We start from the raw sequence: 12,188 nt of genomic DNA, 5'->3' as shown, positions 1-12,188 counted from the left end.
CAAAAGCATCAATTCTTCGGCGCTCAGCCTTCTTCACAGTCCAACTCTCACATCCATACATGACCATAGGAAAAACCATAGCCTTGACTAGATGGACCTTTGTTGGCAAAGTAATGTCTCTGCTTTTGAATGTGCTATCTAGGTTGGTCATAACTTTCCTTCCAAGGATTAAGCATCTTTTAATTTCATGGCTGCAGTCACCATCTGCAGTGATTTTGGAGCCCCCCAAAATAAAGTCTGACACTGTTTCCACTGTTTCCCCATCTATTTCCCATGAAGTGATGGGACCGGATGCCATGATCTTCATTTTCTGAATGTTGAGCTTTAAGCCAACTTTTTCACTCTCCACTTTCACTTTCATCAAGAGGCTTTTGAGTTCCTCTTCACTTTCTGACATAAGGGTGGTGTCGTCTGCATATCTGAGGTTATTGATATTTCTCCCGGCAATCTTGATTCCAGCTTGTGTTTCTTCCAGTCCAGCGTTTCTCATGATGTACTCTGCATATAAGTTAAATAAGCAAGGTGACAATATACAGCCTTGACGTATTCCTTTTCCTATTTGGAACCAGTCTGTTGTTCCATGTCCAGTTCTACCTGTTGCTTCCTGACCTGCATACAGATTTCTCAAGAGGCAGGTCAGGTGGTCTGGTATTCCCATCTCTTTCAGAATTTTCCACAGTTTATTGTGATCCACACAGTCAAAGGCTATCCAATACCTAGGAAAAAATCCAGAGAAAACCTAAAAATTAAAGGACATGGGTAGCCCTCGATCTCGGTCCCCCTAGCCAAGACAAGGAAGCAAGCTAATTGTAGAAGGACAGAAGAATACATACAGGAGACGAGGTTCATATACACAGTGCAATATTCCTCACCTATATTCCAATATAAAATAACAGGAAATTACAGGAAAATAGAGAAGAGTGAGGCTTAAAGAAGTGTTGCTCCTTTCTGGCCTTTTTCTCTAACAATATGTAAAGCGATGGTGCTGGGCGTTTAACATTCACAAGGATCAAGGGGCTGTAAGTAAAAAAAAACATCTGCCCCAGAGAAATGTCCTAGGGGCTGTCACCAAAAAAGAATTTAAAACAAGGCAAGTGTCCAAGTGGCCAATTTCAGGTGGTAAATTTAACTCACACTCTTTAAAGAAATCATGTTAAAAGATGTCACCATCACCAAATGTTAGAGAAAAGCAAATCAAAACTCTATTGAGGTATTTCCTCACGTGATTCACAATCGCCATTATCCAAAAGTTGACAAACCATAAATGCTAGAAAAAGTGTGGAAGAAAGAGAACCCTCCTACACTGTTAGTGAAAAGGTAAATTAGTAACAGCCACTATGGAGAATGGTGTGCAGGTTTTCAAAGAAATGATAATGAGAATGCAATTAGAATACTCCCTGATGCATACACAGAAATAAACTCCAAATAGATTAAAGATCTAAATAAAAGGACGGATACAATGAAACTCTTGAGGAAAAGAGCATAACACGCTTTGACATAAAATGCAGCAAGTTCTTTTCTGACCCACCTCTTAGAATCATGAAAACAAACAAACAAACAAAATAAATGGGACTTAATTACCCTTAAAAGTGTAACAGCAGAGGAAACCATAAACAAAACAAAAAGACAACCCTCATAATGGAACTAATATTTGCAAACAAAGACACCCGCAAGGAATTTATCTCCAAAACACACAAACAGCTTATGCATCTCAATATCAAAGGAAAACCCAACCAAGTAGTGGAACAAGATTTAAATGGACATTTCTGCAAAGAAGACAGAGATGGCCGTGAAGCACATAAAAGATGCTCAGCATCTGTTAGTACGGCTGCTACTGCTGCTGCTGTTGTTAAGTCGCTTCGATTGTGTCCGACTCTGTGCAACCCCATAGACGGAAGCCCACCAGGCTCCTCCATCCCTGGGAATTCTCCAGGCAAGAACACTAGAGTGGATTGCTATTTCCTTCTCCCATGCAGGAAAGTGAAAAGTGAAAGTGAAATTACTCAGTCGTGCCCGACTCGTATTGACCCCATGGACCGCAGCCCACCAGGCTTCTCCGTCCATGGGATTTTCCAGGCAAGAGTACTGGACTGGGTTGCCATTGCCTTTTCCATCTGTTAGTGCTGCTGCTGCTAAGTCGCTTTAGTCGTGTTCGACTCTGTGTGACCCCATAGATGTCAGCCCACCAGGCTCCGCCATCCCTGGGATTCTCAAGGCAAGAACACTGGAGTGGGTTGCCATTTCCTTCTCCAATGCATGAAAGTGAAAAGTGAAAGTGAAGTCGCTCAGTTGTGTCTGACTCTTAGCGACCCCATGGACTGCAGCCCACCAGGCTCCTCCATCCATGGGATTTTCCAGGCAAGAGTACTGGAGTGGGGTGCCATCGCCTTCTCCGTCCTAATCAACAGTACGTAGTAAACTATTTGGGAAGAGAATCCAAAAAAGGATGTGTATACACCTATGCATAAGTGAATCATGTTGCTGTTCACCTAAAACTAAAAGCAAAAACAAACATACCCTACAGCATAGTAAGTCACCTATACACCAATACAAGATGCAAATTACAGAGTGAACGTCAACTCTATTCCCCTCAGGCCTTGGTGACCTGGGCTGCTGTCACATCCATGAAGCCTGGGCAGACTTGTTTCCCAAGGATGGACTGTCACAGGGCTGACGGAGCTGGGGAGGGTGTGCCAGCCAATGAGTCTTGCCCCATGGACCTGGTGAGCCTGCTCCCCTCTACACAGGCCCACAACCTCCAGATCCAAGCAGGTCCTCCTGCAGTGAAACTATGCCTACTGCACCCAAAGGATGTGGAGGCTCTGAGCTGGAAGAGCTTTGAAAAGCCCCATGGGCTCCATGTTTCCTGGTGTTGGGGTTCCCACCTCCAACCTCCTTCCTTAGGGTTGCCCCACCTATGGATGAAAGCACCCTCCCCAGAGGGTGTTGCAGGAACTGGGATGTGTCCAGGGGACAGGGGTAAGGAAGGAAGAAGAATGGGACACAAGCCTTAAGTGTTGCTTCTGGCACTTTCCACCCTGACAATCCAGGAACAGGACTTTCCCCAAGGCTCTGGTTCCCCCAGTAAGGAGTTGGGCATAAAGACATGCTGCCACCTTGTGGCCATTTCCCATACCAACAACTTGGAAACCATTGCTCATGGGCACTTAATATTCAAAAGATCTGGGGAACTCTTAAGTAAAAGACACCCTTTTCAAGAAATGTCCTAGGCGAGATCATAGGAAAATATCCAAAATATGGCAGGCACTCAAGAAGCCAATTTGAATAAGTAAGTTTAACTCACATTGTTTTAAAAAATCACATGAAAAGATGTCAACATCACTAAATATGAGAGAAATGCAAATCAAAACTTCAACAAGGTTTATCACCTCACACCAGTCACAATGGCCATAGACAGAAACTCTACAAACAGTAAATCCTGGAGAGTGTATAGAGAAGAGAGAACCCTCCCACACTGATGCTGGGAATGGAAATTGGGAGCAGCCACGGTGGAGGACACCAGGCAGGTTCCTTAGCATGAAAATGAGAATGAAATTAGACTACAACCTAACACCATACACAAAAATAGACTGCAAATAGATTAAAGGTCTAAATAAAAGGACAATGCAATGGAACTCCTAAGGTAAACTGTACTCACAAGGTATAAAATAATAAAAGCACATGGAAAGATACTCCACCAGTAATTATTAAATCAATGCCAATCAAAACTACAATAAGGTATCACCTCACACTGGTCACAACGGCCATCATCGAAAAGATCTACAAAGAATAAATACTGCAGAGGATGTACACGTGATATGCTATATTAATATGACACCTCCAAAGGTTTTCACTCCGCAGCACACAGAGAAGCAACCCACTCAAGCGAGTGCCACAAGGTGAAGAAAAAGGACCACAGGTCACTTCAGACGCTGGGAATCTCCGAGGGGACAAGACACACTGCAGGCAAAGAGTAGACGTGCGGTCTCTGTGTACACAGGATCCTTACCCATGTGGATGGGCTGAGACCCACACAACCCCCAGCACCTGGGGACACACTTCCAGTCTCCAAGCTGACACCACCTCCCCAGATCCTGCCCTGGGCCCACGACCCTTGGGTAGGACATGGTGTCTTTGCTGCTTGGGCCCCTAAGGTGGAAACAAGTGGGTTCCTGTGACTTCCTAGGATGTCAGAAAGAACTGCAGGGTTGGTCTCTTCTCCCCACACTTGTCCCAGAAAAGTCTTCCTCCCTTCCCTTTGTGTGTGATATTAACAGTTTTTACAGCTGTCATAATAATGTTGAACACACTACCTTGGTTCTGTCAGGCTCAGTCCTTTCTTGTCCCACTGAGGTGTTGAGAAAACACACCAGACGCAGGGCTGGGAGACGAGGGGGAGGTCTGCTCTCTGCTAAGTAGGGATGATCGACTGGAAGGAGATCACAGCAGCAACCTCACCTGCTGCCCATTGGCCTTTTGCCTGATCCATGTGCCCTGCAATCAACTGACCAGGTAAACCTGACTCCCATCTTGCCATGCTCGTGTTGGAAAGTTGGAATAATTACTAGGTAGCCACCTGAGGAGTGTCCAGGAGCCCCAGGGAGGGTGAACCTCACAGGCGTAAAGAGGCAAACAGGCACAGGCCTGTATAAAGTGAATACTGTAAAGCATAAATTCCTCAACAAAAGTGAGTGAAGTGAAAGTCACTCGGTTGTGTCTGACTCTTTGTGATCCCATAGTCTATACAGTGCATGGAATTCTCCAGGTCAGGATACTGGAGCGGGTAGCCTTTCCCTTCTCCAGCGGATCTTCCCAACCCAGGAATCGAATGGGGGCCTCCTGCATTGCAGGTGGATTCTTTACCAACTGAGCTATCAGGGAAGTCCAAACACAAGACAAGCCCTCATGTATTCTTCCCTTTTTCTTAGCTTTGTGTGTGTGTGGTCTCCCTGTACACGTGACCCTGACCCATGCAGATGGGGTGAGACTCACACAGTCCCCAGACCACCCACCTGGGGTCACACGAGCCCTCAGTCAGGACACCATGGCTGTGGTCAGTGGGCCCCCAATGTGTGAACAAGTCAAGTCCCTGGGACCTCTGGGGACCCTAGAAAGAAGTCTAGGGTTGGTCTCATCTCCCGTCAATTGTCCCTGAGAAGTCAGGCCCCTCCTGTTTTCACCTTGGTATCATATGATTTTTTGCTGGTTTGAAAGCTCATGCTAGAGTTGAATACAGTACCTTGTTTCTGGCAGGCTCTGTCTTTCTTGTCCTGCTGAGGCACTGAGAAAACACAGTAGAGCTGGGCTGAAAGACGAGGGGCAGCTCTGTTCTCTTTGGAGGAGAGAGTCGAGTGGAAGGAGAGCACAGCAGCAACCTCACCTGCTGCCCATTGACTTTTTGCCCGATCCCTGTCCCCTGGAATCAATTCACCAGGTGAACCTGCCTCCCTACTCAACCTGAATGTGCTGGAAAACTGGAATGATTAGCAGGTAGCCCACCTGAGGGGGCTCCAGGAGCCCCAGGGAAGGTGAATCTGGGAGAGAAAGACTAGGAGCCTGACTGCAGCACTGACCCCCGGGAGGGCCAGGGAACCCCACTCAGAGGAGAGCACGGTCACCCAGAGAAGCCCACCCCAGCCCCAGAGCCCAGACATCTGAGCACTGACGCTCAGATGCAGGCACGGAGTTTCCCATACAGAGGCCAGGCCAGGCCTCCACCTGGGTCTCCATGTCCTAGCACACACGGAACAGTGAGGCCTAAATGTTCTCATAAAAAGCTCACGGTCTCGTCTACACAGCACTTGGAGAGGTCTAAATATAACATGTAGACAGAACTTGGTCAGGTTCAGACGAGTTTAGGGCTGGTCTCCCAGGAGGCACAGGTCACCCACATGCAGGGTCTCTCATCGTTGGACGGGGGCTCACCCTCGTGCGGGAACTAGGATGTACATTTCTTGAAGAAGAAATCATCACTCGGCTCCACACTTCATCCACATCAGGAAACTGAAAGGATCTGTGTCATCAAACATCTCAACAGGCAAAACAATAACATTACCAATTTCTGTGGCCACATGATGGTCAGGATCCAGGGGAGAGCCAGGAATTTCTTAGAGTGCAGCCCAGTGTCCTGTAAAGACAGACAGGAAGTGGCCTGATTCCAGCATCCCGGGTTTGCAGCAGGAGATGAGCACACTGGAAGCCTCCTGGAAAAAGATATTCTTGATCAGAATAAAAATATATTGTTGAAATTGCAAGCATACTAGTAATTATTTGCAAACCTAAAATATTCTTAAAAGCTTTGCACCCTGATATTTGTGATTCCCATTGGTTCCTTTGTATTCAGATTTTTTGGGTAGAAACAAGCCATCATTTCAAATTAGTTTCTTATAATTCTGTTATTTGTTGTGAAATGAATGAAAAGTCATATTTGGAAAAATACATAAAATTCCTGCAAACAATAGCGACTCAGAGCCCATAAACTGCATGCAATTTGTCTTCTAATAGTTTCATTTTTCTCCCTGAAGAAACCTGAACAAATAGGCCTCCTGATTTTTTTGCTTCTCTGTTCAAATTGAGCTAAAATGAAATTGATATTCATATCAACAAGTAACAGTTTTTGACTTTTAAGATGTCATACCGGGGTAACAGGGGCTGGAGAAAATGGAACACTCCTATGCTATTGGCAGGGAAACAACATCTTTAAAATAAAGCTTTTGGGTTTTGGTTCAAGTACATGCCAGAATATTGTGTGAAGTGAAGTGTTAGTCACTCAGTGTTGTCTGACTCTGTGCGGCCCCATGGACTGTAGCTTGCCAGGCTCCTCTGTCCATGGGATTCTCTAGGCAAGAATACTGGAGTGGGTAGCCATTTCCTCCTCTAGGGGATCTTCCCAACCCAGGGATTGAGCCTAGGTCTCCTGTATCACAGGCAGATTCTTTACCAGCTGAGCTACCAGGGAAGGCTGGGAGGAGCAGAGTTCTCTGTTTCACCTTCCCTTGCTGCCCTCTGAACCATGGCTTGCCATCCAGCACCCCACCCACGGTTCTGCTAACGGACATTAACAAGTCACAAGTCCCCTTTTTTCTAGTCAGCCTGGCCTTTGGGTTTTGAGTCAGACACCTCACCTTGTCCTAGCTTGATTCATTCCTTCTTTTTTAAAAAAACATATATTTATTTGGAGGTTCTGGGTCTTATCTGCAGCATGCGGATTTTTAGTTTCGGCATGCGGGATCTAGTTCCCCAAGCAGGGATCGAACCCAGGTTCCCTGCATTGGAAGCAATGACTCTTGGACCACCAGAATCACCACGGATGTCCCTGCATCCTTTGCTCTCACCCTCTGGATTCAAGACACCCCCGTGCCAGCAGGACACCATCCCTCATTGCTTGTGATAATTTTCAGTGTTGACCATTTTCCCCAGAGCTGGTCCAGTTCCCCCTTCTTGCCTTCCATGGAGATTCCCCGCTCACCTCCCGTGTCCTCCACGGGACTCAGCAGCTGGGATCATGTTCCCAACCCCAGGCCATCATGTTTGCCTTCTGCCCACCTACCCTGGCTGCTGGTTCCATGGAGGCCCAGGGACCACAGCTTCCTGCCGGGTGCAGCCTGGTGAGCTGCACCCAAGCAGATGGCAGTGGAAAGTGGCAAACTCCCCTCCAGGACGGGGAGAGGGAGAGGAGGGGTGGACACAGGGCCTGGGTACGATTTGGAGCCGCTTCGTCACTGAGTGTACCAGGTGCATCCTCAGAGCCCTGGGCGGAGTGATTGCACTGCAGCCAGATGGGCTGCGGAGCTACCAGCATGGGCTGCGTCTCCTGGCTGTGGAAGGACACAGAATGGGGGTGGAGAGGCCCAGAGGGTGGATGAAGGGGAGCCAAGGAGAGCATCTGGTCCTACACTTGCTCCCTTCGCTATTGCTCTTCTTCTAGCCTCTTCCCTGTTCACACTGTTATTTCAAACCCCTTTGTGTGAAGTCACGCAATGAGTATTATCGAGTGTCTGTTATGCTCCAGACGCAGTGCTGGGCTCTGGGGCTCTGCGGTCCCGCTGCGTTGGAATTCCAGTCTAAGGGGGAGATGCACTGGAGGGGACTGACATGTCATCCATCAGACAAGTGTGGACGTTCCCTGGAAGCATCCTGAAGGAGCAGGACATGAAGAGGTGGCGTGGGTCCAAGGCAGGGAGATGTGATGCTCAGGGAGCTCAAAGCAGGCATCCTGGGAAGACCACACCTGAGCAGCCCTCTGAGGCATGAGCCAGAATTAAGTGCAAGGAGAGGCAGGAAGGTGTCCCAGGCTGGGGAACACAGTATGCGAGGTCCTGTCGTTGGAGGGAGAAGAGCAAACTTGAAGGATACAGGGAAAGTCAAGGTGATGCGAGTGGAAAGATGGAGGAGGGGTAGTGTGGTGAAAGATGAGGTGCTCAGCTGACTCCTTTTTTTAAAGAAATTATTTATTTTTGGATGTGCTGGGTCTTAGTTGCTACGTGGGCTTTTCTCTATCGAGGTACAGGCTCTAGGGCACACAGGCTTCAGCAGCTGCAGCTCCCGGGCTCCAGAGCACAGACTCAATAGCTGTGGTGCATGGGCTTGGTTGCTCCGAGGCATGTGGGATCTTCCTGGACCAGAGTTGGAACCCGAGTCCCTTGCATAGTAAGGGCAGATTCTATACCACTGAGCCACCACGGAAGTCCTGGAATTGCCATTTATTTTCCTGTTTTGGAATCCAAGCCTGCCCATAATTTAGGTCTTTGCTGTGAAACATAGTCTTGCACCTGAAACCAGGTGCTGCCCTGCCCTGGCTCTCAGGCCGCAGTTCTCGGGGTCAGCGAGAGGGAGCTAGCCAGAATCTACTGGCTGGGTCTGCGGCTCTTGGACCTTGTCTATGTCAGGCTGCAAGTGCTGAGAAAAACTGGCTGTCCCCCAGCAGCTCCTCGCCAGTGGCCCACGACCTCATGCATGACCCCATCAGCACCCTCAGACATGGCTGGGGGTCACCCCGAGGAGTGTATTCTGCACTGTTTCCCAGGGTGGCCCTATGGGGGCAAAGCACTGTCCTCCAAATAGTAGCTGGTTGATAATACACATTTCATTCACTGACTTCCCTTCCCTGTGTCTCCTCATTCTCCTTCACACCCCCAATAAACCACTTGACCTCAAACCCTGTCTCACAATCTACCTCTGGGAGAACCGGAACTGAGACAAGAAACTTTTCCTACACAACACGACGCTATTCCATTGTTATTATATAACACACACTCTGGCAAGTGCTCCAGCAGGAGTCTGCTCCTGAAGCCCATGAATTAGCCTTCATTTCATTTCACCGATAAGGAAATAGAGATATATCAGAGAGGCAGAGAAACCTGCCTAACCCTGACGTGCTGTCGCTCAGTCATGTCCCACTCTTTGTGACCCTGTGGACTGAAGCCCCTCAGGCTCCTCTGTTCATGGGATTCTCCAGGCAAGAATACTGGAGTGAGTTGCCATTTCCTTCTCCAGGGGATCTTCCCAACTCAGGGATTGAACCCCGCGCTTCCTGCATCTCCTGCATTGGCGGGTGGATTCTTTACCACTATACCACCTGGAAAGCCCAGCCTACCACTGAACATCTAATCAATTACAGCTTGGGTCTGTTGCTCAGAGCACTTTTCTTTCCATCATCAGGACTCCTAGGCTGTGGGTCAGAGTCAAGCAAATGCCCATGTGGAGATGGAGCAGCTAACTGCACAGCCCAGGCTAGAAAGGATGCTCTCGTACTCCAAGACTGGCAACACTCACAGAAAAGTATCCAAATGAGCTGGCATAGACATTCATTCCCAAATTCCCAGAGACTCATGCAGACCCTCAAATCCCACTGTGTGCACACTTACACTCACATATACAGTGGAGGAGGAAATGGCAACCCATCCGGTATTCTTGCCTGGGAAGTCCCATGGACAGAGAAGCCTGGTGGGCTATAGTCAACGGGGTTGCAAAGAGTCAGACACGACTTAGTAACTGAACAACTTCAACTACATGCAGAAACAGGCACATCTCTTGGTATCAGCCTCGGGGTTTTTTTTTGTAATTAATTTTAATTGGAGGCTAATTACTTTACAATATTGTGGTCGTTTTTTCCCATACATAGATGTGAATCACCTACGGGTGTACATGTGTCCCCCACATCCTGAACACCCCCTCCCACCTTCCTCCCCACTCTATCCCACCCCTCTAGGTTGTCCCAGAACACCAGTTTTGAGTGCCCTGCTTCATGAATTGAACTTGCCTTGGTCATCTATTTTGCATATGGTCATATACATGTTTCAGTGCTATTCTCTCAAATCATCCCATCCTTAGCTTCTCCCACATAGTCCAAAAGTCTGTTCTTTACATCTGTGTCTCTTTTTCAACCTCGGTTTTCTAATCAAAAACAAACAGGACAGGGGACTTCCCCAGCGGTCCAATGGTTAGGACCCTGCCTTCCAATGCAGGGTGAGAGTTCGATCCCTGGTCAGGGAAAAGATCTGCAGGGTGTGGCCAAAAATTAAAATAAATAAACAAATAAAACTTGGGGGAAAAACAGAACAGTAAGCCACGTACAGCCCAGCATCTCACACTCAAGCTTACAAAAGCTAGGAGCTTTCTCACGTCTGGCTCAGCCTCCTGCTTCTAAACTCTTCAGACGCTAGAACTAGCACAGAGTGAAGCTTTGTCAGTTCTGAAAGGGCACTTAACTGGCTACTGAATGAGCTGTTAAGGACCCTGGAATGATAACAGGCTTCTCAAAATGAGAAGATGAGGCCTTTTCTTTTTGACAGTTTGAGGTTTAAAATTACACGGTAGGACTAATAGGCTCTTTCTGTCTCATAATGATGTTTGTCATGATACAAACACTTCAGCGTTTGGCTGCTGGTCTCCTTGGACGAAGCTCCCAGCATCAGATGGGTTTGTAATGCCACAATGAGTTGTTACATTGTGGGCTGATGACAGTCCCTGTGCAATGCTCACTGCCCAGCAAAGCTGTAGTTCTCTGTACATGTGATGTGGGCTGATAATCGGGGGGCGTGTTCTTCATGGAGCTGTCACATTGACCCTGGGACTGGGAGGCAGGAACCAACAGCTCAGGAGTCCTTGGGAGTCAGATGATCTTAGAATCCTGACATCTCTCCCTCTGCTGCAAGCGTACAGAGCTGTCCGATTGTTATGGTCCAAACAAGGACGGTACTCAAATAATTTCATCTACATGTACTGTTCCTTTGATGGAGTCATCACAGAGAATTAAACTGTAAATTGTGCAATCTGTGAGAAGAAGGAACACTGAGACCATTCTGGCTGGAACATCTTAATTTCTGGAATCATTACAGTCTGATGAGTTCAGTCCTCAAATGGACTTTGTGGAAGTTGGGCAGTGAATTGCTCTGCCTTTGTGTGGAGTGATATTAGGAAGACAGCAAGCTGAAAATGAACATTCCAGGAGGGATAAAGTCATCTCAGTACGATATTAGAAGATTTTATGATACTACGTTTCTAGGTAGTTTGGACTTCTGAATCCTTAAGAAATTAAATTTTCTTTCCATCAAGAAATATCTTAGCACTCTTCTGTTGCAAGTGAGAGGGATCAATGTAAACTTATTAAAATGAAGAGCGATGTTGTGTAAGAGAGGCAGGATGACCTGCAGGAGAAATTGGGTGTTTTGTCTTTCCTTCTCTCAAAATGCTAGGAAAGGACTAGCTTTGCTGTTTTGAAGGGCTGGTGTATCTTTTTCTCTAAAGGAGGCTTTTTTTTTTTTTAAAAAAAACTATTTTTATTTTTAGCTGCTAAAAATAAAATAAGGAACAGGATCTTAGTTCCTTGACCAGGGATTGAACCTGCATCCCCTGCATTGGAAGCGTGGAGTCTTAACCACTGAACCACCAGGGAAGTCATGAGAAGAGGATTTTTTTTAAAGTCAGTTTTATTGAGATGATTTACATATGGTGTTTACACACTTATAAATCTCATAAGTACAATTTGATGGGCTTTGAGAAAGACACACTACATAATATACCCACTGTCATCATGATAAAGAACATCCATACCCCTCCCCTACAACAAAAGTTCCTGGATTCCCCTTTGGGACAGTCCCCTCCCCTCACCTGGGTCCCAAGAAGCTCTGCTCTCTGTCATAGTTCTGTTCTGGATAAAAGTTCCTATACGTGTGAATTCTGCAGTA

Source organism: Bison bison, unplaced genomic scaffold, assembly GCF_000754665.1.
Source record: "Bison bison bison isolate TAMUID 2011002044 unplaced genomic scaffold, Bison_UMD1.0 scf7180017864181, whole genome shotgun sequence".
NCBI classification, from domain to species: Eukaryota; Metazoa; Chordata; class Mammalia; order Artiodactyla; family Bovidae; genus Bison; species Bison bison.
Note: the sequence above shows the minus strand (reverse complement) of the source record.